The sequence below is a fragment of the Callospermophilus lateralis genome, chromosome 9 (assembly GCF_048772815.1).
Source record: "Callospermophilus lateralis isolate mCalLat2 chromosome 9, mCalLat2.hap1, whole genome shotgun sequence".
NCBI lineage: Eukaryota > Metazoa > Chordata > Mammalia > Rodentia > Sciuridae > Callospermophilus > Callospermophilus lateralis.
Window position 1 is genome coordinate 94,385,728 of NC_135313.1, and position 25,308 is coordinate 94,411,035.

Consider the following 25,308-nt stretch of genomic DNA (forward strand, 5'->3'; position numbering starts at 1 on the left):
AGAGTTGTGCATCCATCACCAGAGTCAATTTTAGAACATTTTCATTGTCCCCAAAATAAACTCTTTCACTCCAAACTATTATCCCACTTGAGTGTGGGATAGTCTGTTTTAAGTTAATGTTTGCATATAGTGTGAGGTGGGAGTTCAATTTCAATTTTTTGCATGTGGCTAACCAATTGTCCTGGGACCATTTGTAGGAAAAAGTCTTCTTTCCCCATTGGATTTTTTTGGTAATTTGTTAAAAACAATTACTTATATATGTAAAGGTTTGTTTCTGGACTCTCAATTCTATTCCATTGGTCTATATGTATATCCTTAGGCTACTTCCACACTTTTGCTTAATGTTAACTTCTTAGGAATTTTTCTTTTGTTTTGATTTAGGGTTTTGTTTTTGTTTTTGTTTTTGTTTTTGTTTTGTATAGGGGGTTGAACCCAGGGGTACTCTACCACACAACTACATCCTCAGCTCCATTTTAATTTCTTTTTGAGAAAAGGTCTTGCTAAATTGCCCAGACTGGCCTTAACCTTGTGTTCTTCTTGCCTCAGCCTCCTCAGTATCTGGGATTGCAAGCCTGCTCCACTGTACTCAACATAGGATTTCTCCATTCTTTATTCTTTTAAGATTGATCTAGCTGTTCTGAGTCCTGTAAACTTCAGGATCAGCCTGACAATTTTTGAAAAGAAGGCACCTGGGATTTAATATGGATCATGTTGAATCTATAGAACAATTTGGGAAATTTTGCTATCTTAATATTAAGTATTCTGATCTGTGAACCTGGGATGTCTTTCCATTTAATTAGTACTAATTAAATTTCTTTCAACAATGTTTTATACTAATACAAGTATAAGTTTTTCACTTTATTTGCTAAGTTCATTTCTAAGTACTTTTTTGATCTTTTGTTTTTGTTTTCTTTGTTTTGCAGGGATGGAGATCAATCCAAGGGCCTCATGATCCTAGGTAATTGCTCTATCACTGAGCTATATCCCAGCCCACTTCTTTTTCTCTTCAGTGTGTTGAAGGTCTTCTATTTGTTTTTTATGTGGTTGTAAATGCAAATGTTTCCTTAATTTTATATTCAGTTTGCTTGTTTTTACAGCATAGAAATATAATTAATTTTTTATATCTATTTTTAAAAATTTTAAACAGCTTTATTGAGATGTAATTCACACACATATAATTCACCCATTTAAAGTATACAAAGGTTTTCAATATATTATATTTTAAAATTGTAATGCAATATATAAAACAAAATTTGTTATTTCAAATGTACAGTTCAGTGGCATTCATTATACTCATGATGTTTTGCAACTATCACCACTATTTCTGAAACTTTCCCATTTCCCCTTTGTAACTTCCCCTCTTGCTTCCCCTTACCCTGACTCCTGGATACACTCCAGTCTACTTTCTATGTATTTACCTATTTGAAGCACCTCATAGAAGTGGAATTGTACGATATTTGTTCTTTATCTGTCTTGTTTTACTTAGCATAGGCTTTAAGTTTCATTTATAGTGTAGCATTTATCATAATGTCATTCCTTTTTATGTTTGAATAATATTCCATTGTATGTATATGTCACTGATTTATCCATTTATCTGGGTGGATACTTGGGTTGTTTCTACCTTTTGGCTCATGTTAATCATGCTGAAATGAGCACTGGTGTGCATGTATCTATTGTAAATAGAATCTGTTGTTGTTGTTGTTAATTATTTTTATAGTTGTAGCTGGACAGCATGCCTTTATTGTATTTGTTTATTTTTATGTGGTGCTAAGGATTGAACCCAGTGCCTCACACATGCTAGACAAGTACTCTGCCGCTGAGCTACATCCCCAGCCCGTAAATAGAATTTTAAAAATTGCTTTCTGATAATTTGTTGTAAGAGTATAAATATGCAACTGATTTTTTGCATGTTAATTTGTATCCTGCAGATATGCTGAATTTATCTAATAAATTGTTTTATGGAATTGTTAGAGTTTTTCTACATATAAAATCATGTTACTTGCATACTCAGATAATTTTACTTCTTTTTCAATTTGGATATGTTTTATTTCTTTGTCTTGCGTAATTTTTTTTCCCAACATCCATAACCATGTTGAACAGGAGTGAGAAAGCTGGGCACTACTTGTTGCCTTGATCCTGAGCTTATAGGAAGAGCTTTCAGTCTTTGACCATTGACTGTCATGTTAATTGTAGTTCCTTATTTTTGAAAGGCTGCTTGCCATTTTTTTATTCACTCATTCCATTGCTTGAAGATTTCCATGGGTTTTAGCAAACTCACATTGTCCTCATGACTGTTCCAGAGTGACTACAGGTATGTCAGCAGGTTTATCATCAATCTACCTCACTATGCTGGGCATAGTGGTGCACACCTGTAATCCCAGCACCTCAAAGGCTGAGGCACTAGGATCACAGATTCAAGGCCAACCTAGGCAACTTAGTGAGACCATAAAAATTAAAAAGGGCTGAGAATGTAGTTCAGGGGTAATATACCCCTGGATTCAGTCCCTGGTACCACTAAATAAATAAGAATCCATCTCACCAGCACTTTATCTCTTTTTGCAGTGTTGAAGCCAGAGCACACTGCAACTTAGATAAATAGATGGGGAAACATTTAGATGGATACAACCTCTTCCAAGTAGAAGGAGCTCTGCACTAGGCAAGAGGGCCCATGATGAAGTTGCAGTTTCAATGTGTTCAGTTTCATGGGTTAAAGTCTTGATTGAAGCAGAAAATACTAGTCACTTCAAGAATATAATAGTTATCAAAAATTAACAGTCACAGGACTGGGATTGTGGCTTAGCAGTGGAGCGCTCACCTGGCACGTGCGAGGCACTGGGTTCGATCCTCAGCACCATATAAAAATACATAAATAAGCTGGGGATATAGCTCAATCAGTAGAGTGCTTTCCTCGAACTCAGAAGGCCCGGGGTTCCATCCCCAGCACCAAAATAAATAAATAAATAAAGGTATTGTATTCAACTACAACTAAAAATATATATATTAAAAAAATTTTTTGACAGTCACAAACCAGGCCCAGTAGGGTTCACCTATAATCCCAGTACCTTGGAAGGCTGAGACAGGAGGATCACAGGTTCAAGGCCAGCCTCAGCATTTTAGCAAGACCCTGTCTTAAAATAAAAAAATGAAAAGAGCTGGGAATGTAGCTCAATGGTAGAGTGCTCCTGGATTCAATCTCCAGTACTAAAAAAAAAAAAAAAAAAAAGTTTTTATAAGTCACTTGAAGATGTTTTCTGGAGTATCTTTGCCTTTTTTTTTTTTTTTTTTTTTTTTTTGTATCATGAGCTATAGAAATCAACTGCTATGCCTGGCAAGGATGAATACCATCTGTCAAAGAATCCTGTCCAAATACAAAATTCCAGGAATCTCTTGGGTAAGCATCAATCATTGTAATACCCGCAACACAGAATGCATCTTCAGTTTCTTTTCTAAAATCTTCAGGACATACCCTGTACAAATGTGTAAGTTTGTGCACTATCATTGACTCTAAAGGAACACCTCATCGCAGATATACAGTCCAGTTCTGAGAATTTTACCATCAGATCATAGAATAGTAATGCTTCATTGTAATGCTATTTAATATACTCTTTACTGATAATTCTAGTCTTCCCTAGAGATTCAATATATACCAATGGGCTGTATATAAATATTGCATATCTCTGAGGAGTGTGCCCCTCTATAAGATCATTAAAAATTGTTCAAGATCTTCAGAAGCCTTTCCAAGTCTAATTGCAAATGCAAGGAAATGGGTCCAAAGAGATCATCACATGGTTGGAAGTCTGCTTTTATCAAACACTGTTCTCCAGCATCTGAGTTCTCATACTGTGACCCTCATGCTGGGTTCTTTGAGATGAGAACTGATTTAAGCGTCTGTTCAGAATACTGTATTCTTTGTATCTTTATAGAGGAAGGCTTCCATTGAAGGCTTTTCCCTACAAGGACAGGAATGTCTGGGCTTGGCCTTAAAAGTGTCCTCTGGGATGCTTTACCCCAGCAGCCCTCAACACTGCTAATTTGCCTCCAAAGCAGCCCCTACTTTTCTTTATTTCTGAGTCACTTTTGGTAGATTGACTGTTTTTAGAAATTTGTTCATTTCTTCTGATAAAATTAGTCTTAAGTTTTTGATAGATTAGGTTATCTAATTTGTGGGTATCCAACTGTTCACAGTATTCTTGTACAATCCTTTTCGATAACATTGGTAATAATATCTACAGTCTCATTTTCGGATTTTTTTTCTTTTGTCAATCTAAAGATTCATCAATTTTACTCTTTCCAAAGAACCAATTTTTAGTTTCATAAAATTTCTCTATGGTTTTTCTCATCTCTATTTTATGTACTCTACCATTATTATGTCCTTCCTTCTGTTGGCTTTTTCTAGTTCCTTAGTATATAATTAGGTTATTGATTTAACATATTTCTTATGTATGTGTATGTGTGGTACTAGGGATTGAACCCAGTGGTGCTCTACCACTGGGCTACACATCCAACCCTTTTTTTCTTTCTTTTGAGACAGGGTCTCGCTTAGTTTTCCAGGTTAGCCTCAAACTTGTGATCCTCCTGCCTCAGCCTCTCAAGTCAACAGGATTTACCCGTGTGCCCCACTGTACCCAGCATTTTAGTGTTCTTGTTTAAAGAATCAGATTTTTGAGACCCACTTATTCCTACTAATATGAATAGATTCCTCATTTGGCTCTTTCTTTGACCTACTTGGTTTTAGTTGGTTTAAATCATGGGGACCTTGGTTACAGAATGCCCCAATCTCTTGATATTATCCTCCTCATAGTCTTAATAGTCCTGGTGTCCTGAATTTTCTCAAAAGTTTTAAATGCTTGTGTGCATCCCTATCCTGAATACCAGATGGTCTGTTTCCAGCTAGAATAACAGAAACCGAAAGAAACCCGTGAAGACAAGGACATGCTGAGATCCTAAGACTTGTCACACGCTCACCTTCATGACAGCCCAACCAAAGGGTGTTCAGGACCAACCTAGGCAGTAGAGCAAGAACCCATCTCAAAAAAATTAAAAAGAAAGCTGGGGGTGCCTGGGGATGTGGCTCAAGCGGTAGCGCACTCGCCTGGCATGCATGCGGCCCGGGTTCAATCCTCAGCACCACATACAAACAAAGATGTTGTGTCTGCTGATAACTAAGAAATAAAATATTAAAATTCTCTCTCTCTCTCTCTCTCTCTCTCTCTCTCTCTCTCTCTCTCTCTCTCAAAAAAAAAGAAAGAAAGAAAGCTGGGCATGGTTGTACACACCTACGATCCCAGTTCTCGGAGGCTGAGGCTAGAGCAGTGCAAGTTTGAGGCCTGCCAGGGCAACTTGGCAGAGAACCCTGTCTGAAAATGAAGTAAAAAGGGCTGGGGCGTAGCTTAGGGGTGGAGCACTTGTTTAGCACGCCTAAGGCCTGGATTCAGACTCCAGCACCACAAAAAAGATTTTTAAAAGAAAATTAGAGAGCAAGAGACAGAACCAAATGTCCACACAGGCTAGTTTTAGCTGGCCTAAGTTGCTCAGGCTAGCCTCAAACATGTGATCCTCCTGCCTCAGTCTCTTGAAAGGAAAGGAACCTGAAGTAACCAGATGTTAACCAATCCTCACTGGGTCCTACATCTGTCAACACAGATTTATAATTATTAGTTTACACATTTTTCCTTTTAAGACATATGGAAAAAAAGAAAGAGGTTACAAACCAAAAGTGCAATAATACTGGCTTTTATATTTACCAATGAAATTAGGTTCATTAGTATTCCTTAATTTTTTTTTCTTATGTCTGACTTACACTGGCTAGTGTTCTTTCATTTTAACCCAAAGAACTGCCCTTAGCATTTTTTTATATTGTAGGTCTACTAGTAATGTCTTCATTTCTTCTTTGTTCTTGATTTTTGTTGCTTTTGCTCTTGTTGGTTTGCTTTTGTTTTTATAGTGCTAGGATACAACCCAGGTAAGTGCTGTACCACTGAGTTATACTCCCAGCCCCTCCTTTATTTTTGAGGGGTAGTTTTGTCAGGTACAAAATTTGTGAGTGATAGATTCTTCCTTCAGCACTTTAAAAAAGTCATTTCACTAGCCAGTTGTGGTGGCACATGCCTATAATACCAGCAACTTGGGAGGCTGAGATAGGAGGATTGTAAGTTTGAGGCCAGCCTCAGCAACCTTGTGAGGCCATATCTCAAAAAGGGCTCAGTGGTAGAGTACCCCTGGGTTTAAATACCCAGACCACAGAGTAGGAGGAGGAGGAGGGAGAGGAAAAGGAGGAGTAATAATCATTTCACTGTCTTCTGGCCTTCATAGTTTATGATGTTAAATCAGTTTTACATTCCTGAAATATATCCCATTTGTTCATGATATGTTCTCCATTTTATCTATTTGCTATCTATTTTTTTATCAGTTTGCTAGTATTATTTGAGAATTTTTTTGTCTGCTGCTCTATTTGGGGTATATTGGTCTGTACTTTTCTTTGTATGATTTTTTTTTTTTTTGGCGGGGGCGTAATACTGGGGATTGAACTCGGGACCACTCAACCGCTGAGCCACATCCCCAGCCCTATTTTGCATTTTATTTAGAGACAGGGTCTCATTGAATTGTTTAGGACCTTGCTGTTTATGAGGCTGGCTTTGAACTTGCAATCCTCCTATCTCAGCCTCCTGAGCCACTGGCATTACAGGCATGCGCCACCACGCCCCACTGTATGATGTATTGATATCAAGGTGACACTGGTATCAAAGAAAGTTAAGAATTATTCTCACTTTCCTAGTTTTTGGAAAAGTTTCTAAAGGATTTATATTACTTCTTTACACATTTGTTAAGAGTTCACCAGTGAAGCTATCTGGTTCTGGGATTATCTTTGTGGGAAGTTTTTGTGTATTACATATTATACATCTATTCATATTTTCAGTTTTTGAATAAATATTAGTAGTTTGTGTTCTTCTATGTATTTGTTCATTTCATCTAAATTACATATAATTTATTGGCATACATTGTTTCAAGTATTACCTTATAATTCTCTTTTTTTTCCACACTGCTGGGGATCAAACCCAGGACCTCATGTGTGTTAGGCAATCTACTAAGCTACACCCTGAACTGTGCATTTTTTATTTTTTATCTTGAGACAGACAGGATCTTACTAAGATGCCTTTGAACTTGCAATCCCCCTGCCTCAGCCTTCTGAGTAGCTGAGATTGCAGGCATGAGCCACCACTCCTGGCTCCTATTCCTTTCTTTTGAGAGGTTTCTTTGTTTGCTGTTATTTCTTTGATACTAGGGACTTTATCACAGAGTCACATCCCAAGCCCTTTTTATTTTTTGAGGAGGGTCTCCCTAAGTTGCTGAGGGCCTCACTTGAGTTGCTGCCCTTGGCCTCGATCATCTGATCCTCCTGTCTCTGCCTCCCAGGTAGCTGAAGTTACAGGTGTGTGCCACCACACTGGACTCCTCTTCTGTTTCTGATAATAATACTTTGTAACACCTTCTTTTTCCTTGGTTATCCTGACCAGAAGTTCATCAATATTCTTGCTCTTGTCAGAGAACCAACTTTGCTCTTGTTGATCATTCCTCCTGTGGTCAATTTCATGACTTCCTTTGTGGGTTTTATAATTTCTAATCCTTTTTTAAGGGTTAAGTTATTCTTCCTTCTCTGGTTTCCTGACATGGAAACTTAGACTATTGATTTTGTATCTTCATGTCTACTGTATATATTTAGATATATGAATTTCCTCCTAAACACCACTTTCATGCATTCCACAAATTTTGATAACTTATATTTTCATTTAGTTCACAATATTTCCTTTCTCTTGACCCATGTTATTTAGAATATATTATTATTAGAATATATGGCTTAATGTCCAGATACTTTGGAATTTTCTGGTTTTCTGTTACTGACTTCTAGTTTAATTCAGGATATGACAACATACTTTCCATAACTTCTATTCTTTTAAAATTTTTAAGTGGGGCTGGGGATGTGGCTCAAGCGGTAAGTGCTCGCCTGGTGTGCGTGAGGCCCGGGTTCGATCCTCAGCACCACATACAAACAAAGATGTTGTGTCCGCTGAGAACTATAAATATTAAAAAATTCTCTCTCTCTCTCTCTCTCCCCCACTCTCTCTTTAAAAAAAAAAAAAAAAAAAATTTAAGGTGTGTATTATGGTCCAGAATGTGATCTTAATACATCTTGACTTTTTTAAGAGAGAGAGATGAGAGAGAGAGAATTTTTTTAAATATTTATTTATTTTAGTTCTCGGCGGACACAACATCTTTGTTTGTATGTGGTGCTGAGGATCCGCGAGTGCGCTACCACTTGAGCCACATCCCCAGCCCCACATCTTGACTTTTTAATAATTACATTTTAAAACTTCTTTGTGGTTTTACTAGCCAAGTGTATACCTCTAAACTATAATTTGTCTTGCCTCTTGTTTTGTTTCCCCCTCCCCTACTGTGGTGCATGTGAGGCAAGCACTTTACCAATTGAGCTATATTCCCAGCCCCCTTGGCGTTTTTGCAATGCCTTTTTTGTTTTTCTTGAGATGGGTGTCGCAGGGTTGCACAGGCCAGCCTCAAACTTTGAAGGGTTCACCTGACTATGCTAGGACCACCCACCATGATCTCCCTTTTAATTAACTTAAAGTCAACTGATTGGGGATATTAATAATACCTGAAAAATCTCTCCATATCTTTTGTAAGATAAAACTTATTCAGGCAAGTGAAATCCCATCATGTTCACAAGTTTTACCCATACTCAAGGGTAAGAGATTATAAAAAAGGCTCTGAACACAGAGAGCAGGAATCCTGGGGTAACTTACATGTCTGCCTACCATAAATGGATTGAAGTGAGTCTTGTTGTTTCTTTGTTTTCTTTCTATTTTTCCTGGTACCAGGGGTGGAACCCAAGATCCTGCACATGCAAGACAAGCACTCTACCACACAGCTACATCCCTGGCCCTTGTTTAGTGTTTTCTAAGTGTATAAAACAATTGCATGTCTTAGTCTTGGTTTCCTTTTTTTTTTTTTTTTTCTTGACACCCTAACCCAGGGACACTTTACCACTAAGCTATATCCCCAGCCTCTCCCACCTTTTTTTTTTTTTTTTTTAAATTTTGAAACAGGGTCTCACTAAGTTGCTGAAGGGCTCACTCAGTTGCTGAGGCTGGCCTTGAACTTGTGTTCCTCCTACCTCAGCCTCCCATATTACTGGGCCTGAGATGTCTTGCGTTGATGTGAGCAAGCACTTAGGCTAAGTTTGCAAACAAAAAGAGCAAAACATGATTTGGTACTTTCCTGCCCATGTTATTATAGACTGCATATGGTAAAAAAAAAAGAAAAAAAAAAAAGGAAAGAAAAAGAAATCAACAATAAACAGCAGCATGTACTAAATGCTAAATCAAAAGTGTAAAATAAAAATGCTTTCAGGGCTTGGGAAGGAAAAGATCAGCAAGGGCAGGAATAGCAGAGAAGATTTTGTATGGTAACAACGGAGTTGGATCTCAAAACTGAATTAAAGAAATATTTATTGAACCCTGTAGGATACTGTGCGGGTAGAAAGATGAATCAGTCTCTGCCTTCCAGGAATGTATAGTCTGGTAGGAGAGAAAAACTTTGAACAAAATGAATGTGGGCAGATTAAAATGCTGGACAATTAGAGATAGAACACATAGGAAAGGGATTCCATCGATCTAAAAGGATAAGTAGGAGTCCGCCAGATGGTGGAGGTTTAAAATACCATTGCAGAGAAAGGAATAGCAGGAAATGGCCATGCTGAAGGGCAGGGTGCAAGGGAAGGACGACTTCAGTGAGATTTCAGCAAACACGGGCAGAGATAAGTCTTCCAGCTATTCCCTCCCACTACAAGATCAAATCCATGCACATTTTACCTCAGAGCTACATCCCCAGCCCTTTTACTTTTTTAAAAATATATATTTATTTTTTGGTTGTAACTGAACACAATATCTTTATTTTATTTATTTATTTATATGTGGTGCTAAGGATCGAACCCAGGGCCTCCCACGTGCTAGGCGAGTGCTCTACCGCTGAGCCACAATCCCAGCCCCCTTTTTACTTTTTATTTTGAAACAGAATTTAAGTTTTTGAGTCTGGTCTCAAACTTGTGATCCTCCTGCCTCAGCCTCCCAAGTAGTTTGGTCTCCAGGCAAGTGTGCCACCACACCCAGCTAAATCTTGCAACTTTGTATACCCTGCTGTACAATTTTGATTTGACCACAGAGCCACATGTTAAGAGGCGTAGAGAGCCAAGAGTGATAGCCCGTGCCTGTAATCCCAGACACTAAGGAGGCTGAAGCAGAAAAATTGCAAGTTTGAAAAGGCCAACCTCAGCAACTGAGATCTCATCTCAAAATAAAAAAATAAAAAGGGATGGGGATGTGAATCAGTGGTAGAGTGGCCCTGAACTCAATGCCCAGCATTAAAAAAAAAAAAAAAAAAACTGGTGTAGAGAAGGGTAGAGAAGGGCACCAAAGGACAATTTTTCTCTTGGACTTATTTTAGTGACCATTGGTCAGCTAATTGACATCTCGAAGCCTCTGTCCCCACATTTGTTAAATTGGGATGATAACACCATTTCTGAGGTGTTGATATAATGAAAAGGGTATACTCTCTGCAAAACTTTTAAGATGGGGCCAAGGAGCCATTGTTTGGCAGTGATGAATATTTAGCTAGTTTGATAAGAGACAAAGAATCTTAGGCCAAAATTTGTGAAGTATAACACTGCAACAGTGGTAAGAAATGAAATAATTTGAAACATGCTTAAAGGTATTTGAATGGGGATGTAGCTTGATGGTAGAACATTTATCTGACGTATGCAAGGCCCTGGTTCCCCAGCTTCGCAAACCAAACAACAAATTGAAAATGGTGGGGGTTGCCAGGCATGGTGGCGCATACCTGTAATCCCGAGGCTTGGGAGGCTGAGGCAGGAGGATCTCAAATTCAAAGCCTGCCTCAGCAAAAGCAAAGCTCTAAGAAACTCAGTGAGACCCTGTCTCTAAATAAAATACAAAACAGGGCTAGGGATGTGGCTCAGTGGTTGAGTGACCCTGAGTTCAATCTCTGGTACCCCCCAAAACAAAAGAAAAAAAGAAAACAGTGGGAATTTTATTGTTTTGTTCTGTTTTGTGTTACTAGAGATTGAACCCAATAGCACTTTACCATTCACAGCCCTTCTTTAGTGTTTATTTTGAGACAGAGTCTCTCACTAAGTTTCCAAGCTGGCTTCAAACTTGTGATCATCCTGCCTCAGCCTCTCAGTGGCTGGGGTTACAGGTTGCACCACTGTGCCCAACAGTAGTGATGTTTTTAGTCATAACTCTATTTTTATACAAAAATTATAAATTTTCATTATTTAAAAAACTTAATCCACTCAGAAAAAGTCAAAGTAGATACCAATGATAGGTAGCAGGCAGAAATGAGTGGTGGAAACATGTAAATTAAGGGGTTATTTATATAGACTTAACCTATGTACTATTCCTCTACTTCTTTTTTTTTTAATTAAAAAAAAATTTTTTTGTAGTTGTAGATGGACAGAATGACTTTTTTATTTGTTTAGTTTTATGTGGTGCTAAAGATTGAACCCAGTGCCTCACACATGTGAGACAAGAGCTCTACCCCTGAGATACAGCCCCAGCCCCTCAACATGTTTTTAAAGAAACAATTTACAAGGTCACCCTGGCCCTGCTGTGACTTAAAATAGCGGCCCTATAACAACATATTATTCACATGCCCAAGTTTTGTCATTTAACAAGAGGATGACAGATTACCCTGATATAGAGGCTGGAGAGCTCAATGGCCTCAAGGTCTGAGAAATCAAGTTCCATATAAAATCAATTGGCTCATGCCACAAAGACCAAAAGTGGTCTTTAGATCCTTGGCATATTATTTAATCTTATTGTGATTATAAATTTTCACTTAGATATTCATGAGTAAGACATGTGGCAGTAGGGATTTAAGATCTGATACAATACAGCTGTCAATCAGAGTAGGAGGTGGTGCTTATGCTGGTTTCTCCAGAAACTGCCCCTGAACCCCAAGAAAAATTGGGACCCAAAAAAGGGAGTCTTCACTTTCCTAAGACAACCCACTCTCTCTCAAGGGTGATTTCCCCTCCTTCTCTCCTTTGTCTTCTAATAAACTTTGCTATACTTGTACCATGTTTCATGTCTTGCTTGAAGTCATCTCTTATAAAAACACAAGAGTCAAGAACACAATGAAACTACTGATTAATACTAGTAAATATCCCAAAGTTCTGCTTGAAAAAAAATCAATTTTGGGGGGGATGGGAGTACCGGGAATTGAACTCAAGAGCACTTGTCCCCTGAGCCACATCCCCAGGCCTATTTTGTATTTTATTTAGAGAGAGGGTCTCACTGAGTTTTATTTAGAGACAGCGCCTCACTTTGCTGAAGCTGGCTTTAAACTCGGGATCCTCCTGCCTCAACCTTCCAAACTGGGATTACAGCCATGCATGCATCACCACGCCTGACTCAGTTTAAACTTTTGATGACTAGAATTCTAGACATCATTCTACAATGAGGAGAAGATAACTGCCATACAATATTAATCAATCTGGGGCTGGGGTTGTGGCTCAGCAGTAGAGCACTCAACCTAGTGTGTGCGAGGTCCTGGGTTCTATCCTCAGCACCACTTAAAAATAAATAAAACAAAGGTATTGTGTCCAACTACAACTAAAAAATAAATTAAAAAAAAAAAAAAGATATCCGGAGCTAGGGATATAGCTCAGTTGGTAGAGTGCTTGCTTTGCATGCACAAAGCCCTGGGTTCAGTCCCCAGAATCCAAAAAAAAAAAAAAAAAAAAAAAAGATCAATCAATCTACACACACATATACATACTTAGGGGTGCTTTGTCCCTTAATTATATTCCCAGCCCTTTTTTAAATTTTTGTGATGGTCTAAATTGCCCAGGCTGGCCTTGAACTTGTGATCTTCCTATCTCTGCCTCCCAAGCCACTGGTATAACATGGGATAACAGGTGTGTACCACTACACTATAGATATTAATTATTTTTTAAAAATCTCTCTTCAGCCAGGAATAGTGGTAAATGCCTGTAAACTCAGTTATGTGGGAGGTTGAGATAACCTGGGCAATTTATCAAACCCCGCCCCCCAAAAAAATTCTAGTACATAGAAGTGAAAATACAAGTGGTGTGCACCTGTATTTCTTGCTACTTGGAAGGCTGAGGCAGGAAGATCACGTGAGCCCAGAAGTTCGAAGCCAGCTTGAGCAACCCAGTCAGACCCCCATATTTGGGGAAAAAAAGTGAATATGCTTGTCAATTTTTTTACAATGACCAAAGTATCCAACAAGATACTGGATCTGATGTGAGGCATAGGAAAGCTACTCAGTTCATGGCAGCCATGAAGCCAAGAGAGAGAGGAGAAGCTATGGGGACAAGATAAAATCCCCAAGGGCATTCCCTGAGTTACCTACTTCATCCAGCTATACCCCACCTGTCCAGTCACCCTCCCGGTATAGTAGACTTTCAAATTATTAATCCGTTAAATGGATTAATCTACTCATTACATTATAACTCTCACATTTAACCTATGAACATTCTTGCATGAACACAGGAGCTTTTGAGGACACCTCAGCTGCATAACAAATGGAAAGAAGGAAAAGATGAAAAAAAAACAGTGATTAAGAACAATTGCTGTAAGATTCTGTCTGGTTAAGTTTCTGAATTTCAAGGATTAAGGGTTCTTCAGACATCTAAGCAAAAGGTGCAAGCCCATGTTGCCAAGGCAGTTTGATGGGAAAAGACTAGTTATAGTGGGGAAAGTGGATGTTCACATGAAATGGAATGATTTTGGATCCTTACCTAAACTATACGCAAAACTTGGATTGAAAGGGATCTCAAAGCCTGGCACAGTGGAACACACCTGTAATCCCAGCAGCTTGGAAATCTGCAGCAGGAGGATGGAGTTGGAGACCAGCCCCAGTAAATTAGCAAAGCCCTAATTACTTAGCAAGACCCTGCCTCAAAAAATAAAAAGGGCTGGGGATGTGGCAGTAATTAAATGTCCCCTGGGTTCAATCCCCAATATCAAAAAAAAAAAAAAAAAAAAAAGAAAGAAAGAAAAGAAAAGAAAAAGAGAAAGAAAAAAGAAATGTATCAAAAACGTCTGTGTGAGAGCTAAAATTATAGAACTCCTAGAAGAAACCATAGTATATTGAGTTGAGCAATATTTTCCTAGATAATACACACCAAATGCAAAAATGATAAAAGAAAAATTAATAAACTGGACTTTATCAAAATTTAAAACTTTAATGCTTCAAACAAGACTATCAAGAAAGTGAAGGGGTCTGGGGATGTAGCTCAGTGGGAGAGTGCTTGCCCAGCATGCATGAGGGTCTGGGTTCAATCCTCAGTGTCATAGACAAAGAACAAAGAAAGTGAATGGGAGAATATAACACAAATCTTTATCTACTAAGAAACTTGTATGTAGAATTTTTTTAATAGAACTGCATATTGAACCCAGGGCACTCTCTCACTGAGCTATATCACTAGAACTTTTATGTTTTGAGGTTCTCTCTAAATTGCCCAGAGTGGCCTTGAACTTGCTTCAGCCTCCAGAGTAAAGATTACAGGCATATGCCACAGTACTTGTATCCAGAATATTTGAAGACTTCTTATAATTCAATAATAAGATTATCCAATTTCTTTAATGAACAAAGAATTTGAATAAACATTATTCAAAGCAGATATATGAATGGCCAGTAAGTGCATGAAAAGATGCTCTGATAATTAGTTATATGTAAACTGGCACCACAATAAGATACCAATTCACACCTTTTAGAATGACCTTAATATAAAATATGACAGTAAATGTTGACCACACTGGAGAAAGTGGAATCCTCATACTCGTAGATGGGAATATAAAATGGTGCAGTCACTCTGGAGAACAGTCTGGTAATATGCTCCAGCAATTTGACTCCTAAATATGTTTGGTTTAATGATGTAAATTGTTTGCATTGGTTGTTGTTATTATTTGTCTTTCCCTAAACAGTGAGGTGCTGTAAACCTTCAGGGACACTATAAATCCATAGGACAGAAACTCTACTGCCTCAGATCCATACTGTTAGATGGATAGATACACAAACAACATGAAAAAGCAAGGGAACAAATCTCCCCAAACAAACCAAGATACTCCAAGAACAGAATCCACAGTGGAAGAAATGTCAGAGAAGGAATTTAGAATGTACACAGTTAAACTGATCTGCGAAGTAAAAGATAGTATAGGAAATGAAATCAGAGAGAAAATACAGGAAGTGAAAGATTACTTCAATAAAAAAGCAGAGATTCTGAAAAAAAAAAGCAGAAATCCTCAAAATGAAGGAAACAATAAACTAAAATTTAATAGAAAGCATCACCAACAGATTAGACCACTTGGAAAACAGAACCTCAGGCAATGAAGACAAAATACGTACTCTTAAAAATAGAGTTGACCGCAGAGATAAGATGTTAATAAACCATGAACAGAACTTCCAAGAACTATGGAATAACATGAAAAGACTAAATTCAATATTTATCAGGATGGATGAAGGCATGGAGATATAAACCAAAGGAATGCATAATCTTTTCAATGAAATAATACCAGAAAAATTTCCAAACCTAAAGAATGAAATGAAAAATCAATATGATAAGCTTATAGGACCCCAAATGTACAAAATTACAAAAGGCCCACACCAAAGCATATTATAATGAAAATGCCTAACATACAGAAAAAGGATAGAATTTTAAAGGCTGCAAGAGAAAAATATCAGATTACGTAAAGGGGGAAACCAGTTCAGATCTCAGCTGATTTCTCAACCCAGACCCTCAAAGCTAGGAGGTCCTGGAATAACATATACCAAGCTTTGAAAGAAAATGTATGCCAATCAAGAATCCTATAGCCAGCAAAATTAAACTTCAGATTTGAAGATTAAATAAAAACCTTCCATGATAAACAAAAGTTAAAAGAATTTGCAACTAGAAAGCCTGCACTACAGAACATTCTCAACAAAATATTCCATGAAGCTGAAATGGAAAAAAAAAAAAAAAGTGAAAGCCAGTCTAAAGGGAGGAACCATACTAAAGGAATAGTCAGTCAAAAGAGAAACTAATTCAAATTAATAACTAGAATTAAACCCAAATGATGGGGAATACAAATCATAACTCAATAATATCCTTGAGCTGGGTATGGTGGCATGTGCCTGTAATCCCAGCAGCTCAGGAAGCTGAGATAGGAGGATCATGAGTTCAAAGCCAGCCTCAGCAACTTAGTGAACCCCTAAGCAACTCAGTGAGACCCTGTGTCTAAATAAAATACAAAAATAGGGCTGGGGATGTGGCCCAGTGGCCGAGTGACCCTGAGTTCAATCCCCAGTACCAAAAAAATAAAAAATAACCTTGAACATTAATGGCCTAAACTCATCAATCAAAAGACAGCCTGGAAGATTGGACTAAAGAAACAAGACCCAACAATACGCTATCTCCAAGAAAATCACCTCATAGGCAAAGACATCCATAAACTGAAGGCAAAAGGATGGGGGAAAAACCTATCACTCACGTGGATCCTATAAACAAGCCAAGGTTTCTATCCTCATCAGATAAAGTGAACTTTAAGCCAAAGTTAATCAGAAGGGACAAAGAAGGCCATTTCATACTGCTTTAGGGAATTATACATCAATAAGACATAACAATCGTAAATATTTATGCCCCAAACAATGAAGCATCCACATACATCAAACAAACCCTGCTCAATTTCAAGAAACAAATAGACCACAACACAATAATATTGGGTAACTTTAACATGCCTCCCTCACCACTGGATGGATCCTCCAAACAAAAACTAAATAAAGAAGCTATAGAAGTAAAAAATAGGACTGCTATTTTGTTGTAACTCAGTGGTAGAGCACTTGCCTCCCAAATGTGATGCACCGGGTTCAATCCTGACACCTTAAAAAACAAATAAAAGTATTGAGTCCATATTACAACTAAAAAAATGTTTTTTGGGTTGTAGATGAACATAATACCTTTATTTTTATTTATTTTTATATGCTAGGCAAGTGCTCTACCACTGAGCTACAGCCCCAACCTCAGTTTTTAAGTAAAAAATACAATTGATAATTTAGACTTAACAGATACATATAGAATATTTCATCAATGACTGAATACATTTTCTTCTCAGCAGAGCATGGATCTTTCTCTAATATAAACCAGTAAGCTATCACATATGCTGGCTTACAATTGTAATATTACCTTAATATATTTTTAACATCTGTAGGCTTATTTTGCTAATTCTCTTTCCATTGATATTAATTTTCATATTCTTGCTTTTTTCTTTTTTCTTTTTTTTAATACCTTTATTTTATTTATTTGTTTTTATGTGATACTGAGGATCAAACCCAGTGCCCTACACATGTGAGGCAAGTGCTCCACCACTGAGCCAAAACCCCAGCCCCTTCTTGCTTTTTTCTTGATTAGACTTGTTTTATTTTTATCAACTTTAGCTATATTATTTCTTATCTATTTCATATATTTCTGCTCATACTCTTCTTTTTTTCTTCCTACTACATGATTTGCAAGTAATTTTATTGTTATTCTTTCTGATACAAGTACTTTTAAGTTATAAATGTTCATCTAAGTACTGTTTTTATCCCAGATATCCTGATATTTTAAGCTTTTATTATCACTTAGTTCAAAGTGCCTTTTATTTACTTTTCTTGTGGTTCTTTCCTTGACCTCTGAGATATTTATAAGTGTGCCATTTAATTTTGAAATAGTTGACATGTGGGGATAGGGTTCTATATATCATAAAGTGATTGATTTCTAATGTAATAAGTCATGCAGGAAACACAGTCTGCATGATTTCAAAATTTTAAAAAAGTAATGGAAATTTTTTTATATTGATCTGGTTACATACATTTTGAAACTGATCAAATAGCGTACTTCAAATATGTGCATTTTATTGTACTTCAATTTTACCTCAATAAAGCTATGGAAAAAAAATATAGCCAAAAAAAAAAATAAATAGAAATACCCCCAAAAAAATTCTATGAGAAAGATTGACCTAAGAATTTCACACAGAGTCCAGATGTTCATTCAGACAAAAAGCAGCTGGCAGGTGGGCTGCTGAAAGGCTCCTCAAGAGCAAAATCTGGCCAGGCAAGAAAGATTCAAAATAAAGAACTCACCAGTAGAGAATTCAAGGTAAAAGGATGGGAGGTAAAATCTGAATCCATTTAAACATAAAACCAAGTATAGACCATGGGGGAAATATGGTTGGACCCAGAATACAAATATGAGCAAAGGAAAATAAAATGAAGATTCCCTCATTTTAAAGACAAGGAAGACCTTAAACTTTCTTCCTTTTGGCCTCCCTCAGCCTATTGTTTTTTGTGTTATTTTTATTTCCTTATGTTGTTAGGATAAACTGAAGGCTGTACTGTTCTGCAGGAACAAAAAAAACTAAAAAACCTCAGTGGCTCAATCACACAAGCCTCCTCCTTACTCATATCATGTATCTAACATAGGTTGTCCCAAATTCTGCTTCAATGACCTTGGGACCCAGACTGACAGACAGAAACCATCCTGAAGCGACCAAACTGACTCTCATTGTCCACGCACAGGGGCATAAATTGCTGGAGGGAGTTCACTCAATGAAACAATTTAGCCCAGAAACGAGACTTGTCACTTTGACTCACAGCTCACTGTTCCATCTTAACTACAAGGGGGCAAAAAGCATAATCTTCTAATGTCCCTGGCAGAAGGGGAGGCTTGGATATAGGAGAGCTCTAGAAGTTTCCACCACAGCAAGTAGCTGAGATCAAACTAGTCCAGTCTATCATCCTGGATCTGCAGTACCTTACAGTTCATTACAAGGTGCAAATAATCAGGAATGGTCAAGAACTGCCTGCCTCTAATGGTGGTAAAAACCTTCCAGTCTCCTGGGGCACAAGAGCCAGCAGCACTTGTGATGGTGAGATGATCTTTAGGGTCTAGTCAATGGCAGCCTTGCTATCCTTGAAGGACCTGTGGTGCTTTCCCCACAGCCCTGTAGCCAAATCACTTCAACAGCTCTCCAAAGAAATCCATGTCTTTCCATGAATGTTTTATCTCCTTAAAGCAACCAGAGAGGATTTTTGTCATGTGTTATCAACAACCCTTACTACTAGCAGCAATTAAAACAATCAAACAAATGGGAAGTCTACCCACTCTCATTTGCTTCTTGTGTGGATTTGGATAAGATGAATGATAGAAAAACCAAATCTGTAGCTGGTCATAAAAGATTCTATTCCTAGGGGCTGGGGTTGTGGCTCAGCGGTAGAGTGCTCACCTCGCTTGTGTGAGGCCCTGGGTTCAATCCTCAGCACCACAAAAAAGTAAACAAATAAAATAAAGGTATTGTGTCCAACTACAACTAAAAAACAAATATTTTTTTTAAAAAAAGAGAGATTCTACCCCTAGTCCCCTAATGAGCCACTACCAGAATTAACATTATTAACATTGGCTCTTACACACCTTTATTTCCTTTAAGAATAAAAAGAAACAAAAACAATGTAGCTTATCAACCAGGCAAGAATGCACTTACATAAGTCCCATTTCCTTTTTCATCAGGAATTGAATGAGTAAAGTACCCACAACTCTACCTGCCCTTCAGGGTAAGAAATAGAAATAGCTTCTCAAATCCTAAACTGCAGCGAATTCCATTTTGCAGAAAAAAAGTGATGTGCCAAACCATTTCCAGCTAAAAAAAGAACATATACAATGCACAGAATAGGTGAAAATATTTGCAAGTCATCTGACTTGTATCCAGAATATATAAAGAATACTTAAGGATGACATTAAAAGATTTGACATTTTTGTGGGGAGAAAAAAGAAAATTTATAAACATAATAAAAAGGCAAACCAACTTAAAAGGTTTGAATAGACATTTCTCCAAGAAGATATACATATGGCACATTAAAATATATTAGGGAAAGGTAAATCAGATCTACAACGAGGTACCACTTCATGCTCAGTAAGTTTGCTGTAATAAAAAAGATGGCTAATAACAAGTATTGTTGAGGATGTGAAACAATTGGAACCCTTAATGCTCTTGCTAGGGATGTAAAATGGTGAGACAACTCTGGAAAACAGTCTGGCAGGTCTTCAAAATGCTTTCCTTAAAGTTACCATATGACCCAGTAATTCCATTCCTAGATATGTGGCCAAGAGAAATGAAATATCCCATACTTTTCATGTCCCTGAATATACTTGCACATAAATGTTTATAGTAGCATTATTCATAATGACCAAAATGTAAAAATAATGCTGTCAATTGATGGATAGAGAAATTTAACATAGAGTGTTCATACAATGGATCAGCCATGAAAAGGAATGAAGTACCCAGGCACCGTGGCACATGCCTGTAATACCAGCGGCTTGGGAGGCTGAGACAGGAGGATTTGAGTTCAAAGCCAGCCTCAGCAAAAGCCAGATGCTAAACAACCCTGTCTCTTAAATAAAATACAAAATAGGGCTGGGAATGTAGCTCAGTGGTAGAGCACCCCTGAGTTCAATCCCCCAGTGCCCCCCCCCCAAAAAAAAGGAATGAAGTAAAAAAGATCACATATTGTATGATTCCATTTAGATGAACTATCCAGAAAAGACAAATCCATTCATACAGAAAGTTGCAAGTAGTTACCAGGGCCTATGGGAAGGAAGGATAAGTGCCAAAGGACATGAAGTTCCTTTTGGGAGTGATAAAAAATATCTAAAACTATTTGTGGTGGTAGATGCACAACTTAACATATGAAAACCACTAAATTGCACAATTTGAAAGAAAGAGAATTTGAAGATCAGTGGTAGAGCTCTTGCCTAACCTGTGCAAGCCCCTGGTTTGATTCCCCAGCACCGCAAAAATAAATTAAAAATTTAAATAAAAGTGTGAATTTTATGCTATACAATTTATATTGACAAAACTTATTTTTTAAAAGTCACAAAACAAATAGTTATTTTTCTCAGATTTTATTTAATGGTTTACTCTATTTTTAGCTTTCAGAACTATTTGTGAAGGTAGAAAAGAGAACAGTCTCTTATTACTGAAAATTTTACTCTGGGAATAGCAGGGTACTTTGAGGCTAAATCATTTTTGACCCAGGGTGCTTTATCACTGAGTTACATCCCCAGCCCCTTTTTATTTTATTTTATTTTATTTTTATTTTTGAGACTGGAGCTTGCTAAATTGCCCAGGTTGGCCTCAAAATTGTGATCCTCTTGCCTAAGCCTCCAGGAGTAGCTGGGATTACAGGTGTGTGCCACTGTACTCGGCCTAAATCATATTAAATTTATGCTGTGCTTACCTTCCCATCCTCCTCATCCCCTATTTTTGTCAAAGAAGCAATTTCCAAAAACTGACAGTAGAGCTTAAGCATCTTGTCCTGGACATGGGTATAGGAATGACCTCAAAAGCTCTTTCCATCAATGCCTTAGGACCTGGGATTTTACAGATAATGGAGAAGAAAATAAAAGCCTTCTAGATTTTTAAAAGGAACATCTGGATTTCCTTCCTAGTGTTACAACCCATGCCTATGGGATCTAATCTTACAATGCAGAAAATCTCTAATCACAACATTCAGAATAGTTACTTTTCTCCCCCCCCCCCCCCCCGCCCCCTCTCTCTCTCTCTCTCTGTTTTTTGTTTTGTTTCAGAGACATAGACAGACAAGGGAGGTTTATTTAGGAAAGCAGAGGCACATTCAAAAGAGAACGTGGGCCATCTCCAGAGGAGAAGACAGCCAGGATGGTTAGTATTTGGATAGAAGATGCTGTTTCTTTGGAAAGATAGCTTCTAACACATTACAATAAGTCCTGGTCTGGTGTCCCAAGACCTGGATGGTGTTCCTGACCTGGATGGTCATGCTTTTGTGGCGTGGGCTGGTCATGATGATAAATTTGAACTGGTTAAGTTTTAACTCTTGTGCTACATTTTCTTTATATAATAGATATAGGTATACATGATTATGACAAATAAAGCCAATATCCAAACTTGTGGCTTTCTTCTGTCCTTTTATAAATATTTCTATTTCTTTTATTATTTATTTGGTAAATTGGGAATTGAACCCAGGGTGCTCTACCATTGAGCTACATCTTCAGCCCTTTTTACTTTTAAATTTTTTTTGTAGTTGTATATGGTCAGCATGCCTTTATTTGTTTATTTTTATGTGATGCTAATGATCAAACCCACATGTGCTAGGCAAGCTCTCTGCCACTGAGCTACAGCCCCAGCAACCCTTCAGCCCTTTTTACTTTTTTTTTTTTTTTTTTTTTTTGAGGCAGGGTCTTATTAAATTGCGATTCTCCTGGGGCTGGGGTTGTGGCTCAGTGGTAGAGCGCTCCCCTGACATGTGTGAAGCCCTGGGTTCAATCCTCAGCACGACATAAAAATAGACAAATAAAAATAAAGGTATATTTTAAAGAGTGTATAGTTTTTTTAAAAAAATAAACTGCAATTCTCCTGCCTCAGCCTTCCAAGTCACTGTAATTATAGGCATTTGCCAGCACACCTGCCTCTGTTACCTTTAAGGAAAAAAAAAAAAAAAGTAGTGCTAGGGACAGAATCCAAAGTCTCATGTGATGCTCTACCAGTGAGCTACATCCCCATCCCTCATTTATTTAAACTTTTAACTGACACACAAAGAACATAAAAATCATACATTAAGGGGAGTATTGTGCTATGGTATTTTAATACACATATACATTGCACAATTCTGGGTTTTCTTTTTCTTTTTTGATGGCATGGGGCATTAAACCTGCCTACCACTAAGCTACATCTCCAGCCATTTTTTGGTTTCAAAAACAAATTTATTCATGACACATACATATATTTTTTTAAATTCCCGCCCCCTGGAAATGAGCTTAAAAAATAAACAAACTCCACCTCCCTGTTCCCATTTCCTCCCATTCCCTCCAAATAAAGTGGGGGAAAGGTAAAGGAAAACAAAAACAAAAAAACACCCCCAAAACAAGGCATGCATTTCCTTAGAGAGGAGACCCGGGAGGGGATTCACCCTGGAGTTCCTGGAAGCAGAACAGAGATTTTCGGGCCTACAAAGAAAGACACTCAAAACAGAAAAAGAAACACAAAAGGAAACAAAATAGATCACAGGCAATCTGGAGCGGCAGGGAGCCAGAAAGAGGGTAGGGTGGGTGTTGGACCCAGCAGGACAGGAGCAGGCAGGAGGACTGCCAAGGAGAAGATCAGAGAAGGTAACAAGCAAAACAGCTTGGTGTTCTAGAGCCCTGAGTCAAAGAAACCCCCCTACCACCCGTGGCCACCTACCCTTGAGCAGCCCCCAAGGGAGTGAAGTGGGGAGCAGCTTGCACCGTTGAGAAGTGTCCATGGTGAATCCCCAAAGTGAGCAGCTCCCTGCCCCACTTTCTGGGCCTCCCCCTACTCCCCAAAGTAGGTCCCTCCTCAGAATCATGGGATTCCCATCCTTTTCACAATATATATTTTATGTATTTATTTAATCATTTATTTATTTTTTAGTTGCAGGTGGGAACAATGCCTTTATTTTATTTTTAGGTGGTGCTAAGGATCGAACCCAGTGCCTCATGCGTGCTAGGTGAGTGCTCTGCCACAGAGCCCCAACCTCAGCCCCAATCATTATTATTTTATTATTATTATTATTATTTATTGGTCTGCTTCTCTACCTCGTGTTGCTCCTGTACCTGCTCCACTTCTTCCTCCATCTCCCCAGTACAGCTTTTTGACATCCTCCAGCTCCCAGCCCCCACTGCTGCATCTCCAGGTAGGCCACCATCCGCCCCTGCACTTGTCCTCCCAGTGGCTCCATCTCCATCACACAGGGCAGCCCCAAAGACAAAGAAGATCACAAGACAGTTCCAGTTGGGACTCCCTTGGAAAAGTTTGTCAGAAACCTAGGTGAGGCTTGGCTGAGCTGAACCCGGGGTCCCATGCAGCTGAGCTCACAGATCCCAGAAGTCACAAGGGTCTGGAACTCATCTCCAGCTGCCTGCATGGCTTGGTGCAGTGGGTGAACTGCTGGACCCTCCCAGGGACCAGCTCCACAGACATAACCTTTCTGCCTCAGCATGTCTGGAGTTAAAACTGGGGTCACCATCAGGGTGGCCAGCCTGGGTGGCAGCTGTTAGGATCCAGTGCTGGGACATTTTGTCCTTTCATCCAGAGAGCAGGGTCAGGCTGCTGCTGGGATCCAGGCTTTTTTTTTTTTTTTTTTTTTTTTTTTTCCCCTTCTAATCCTGATTTGTTGTTGTTACTGTTTGTTTGTTTGAGGCAGAGTGTCTCTAAATTGCTAAGGCTGGCCTCACACTTACCATCCTCCTGTCTCAGCCTCCTGAGCAGTTGAAACTACAAGTATGCACCACTGCCCACAGCTCTTTTCTCCATCTCCTCCTCCTCTTTCTCTTCCTCTACCTCGTTCTCCTACTCTTTCTCCTTCTCCTTCTTCTTCTTCTTCCTGGGGATTGAACCCAGGGGTGCTTAATCATTGAGCTACATCGCCAGACCTTTTTATTTTTTTATTTTGAGACAAAGTTGTAGAGAGTGGTGACAGTGATTGGGGTCCCTGATGACTTCATAGCTGTGACATACTTGGTGACTGGGAAAGTTTCTGTACAAAGGCATAGGATGCCCAGTTGCTATGGAGATGTCCTCCATGCTAGAGTCTTATCAGCTTTGACCTTATTCTCAAGCACACAGCTCCTGGGAATGAAGGAACTTCCTTGCTGAGATAACCACAATGTTTCTCCAGTTCCGCTGCTCATGAATCTGCCTGGGAATTAGTAACTTTAAACAACAGACTTTCTTGAGAGCTGCACAATGCTCCTAACATTGCACATTGCAACTGTAGAATGTAACTGAGGAAATAGCTGCATGCTGTTGCTAGCTCTGTAACTTTCATAAATACAAAGAATAATGCTTGCATAGTCTTTAATCTGATTTAGAGACATATATAATAAAGATTGCTGGTGTCTAACTCTTTAGACCTGCTTCTCCATCAGAGAGCAGTGCTCCACCCAGTCTCAGCTGTTTTATCTTCAAGATTTGCGTATGTTGATCTTTATTTTTTCTAACCTCCCATCACCCGACCCAGAACCTGCTAGTTTGGCTGCGCTGGTCGAGGCAAAAGTCTAGCTAAATTGCTTAGTGCCTCACCAGGTTGCTGAGGCTGACTAAATTAGCGATCCTTCTGCCTCAGTCTCCTGAGTTGCTGGGATTACAGACATGCACCACTGCACTGGGCTCTTCTATCTTTTCAAAA

The 25,308-nt window shown here is 38.5% G+C and overlaps 1 pseudogene; it reads right to left on the reverse strand.

Annotated features, from left to right (window-relative positions):
* Positions 1-2,700: 2,700 nt before the first annotated feature.
* On the reverse strand, positions 2,701-7,387 carry LOC143642159 (archaemetzincin-2-like; annotated as a pseudogene).
* Between the last annotated feature and the right edge of the window lie 17,921 nt (positions 7,388-25,308).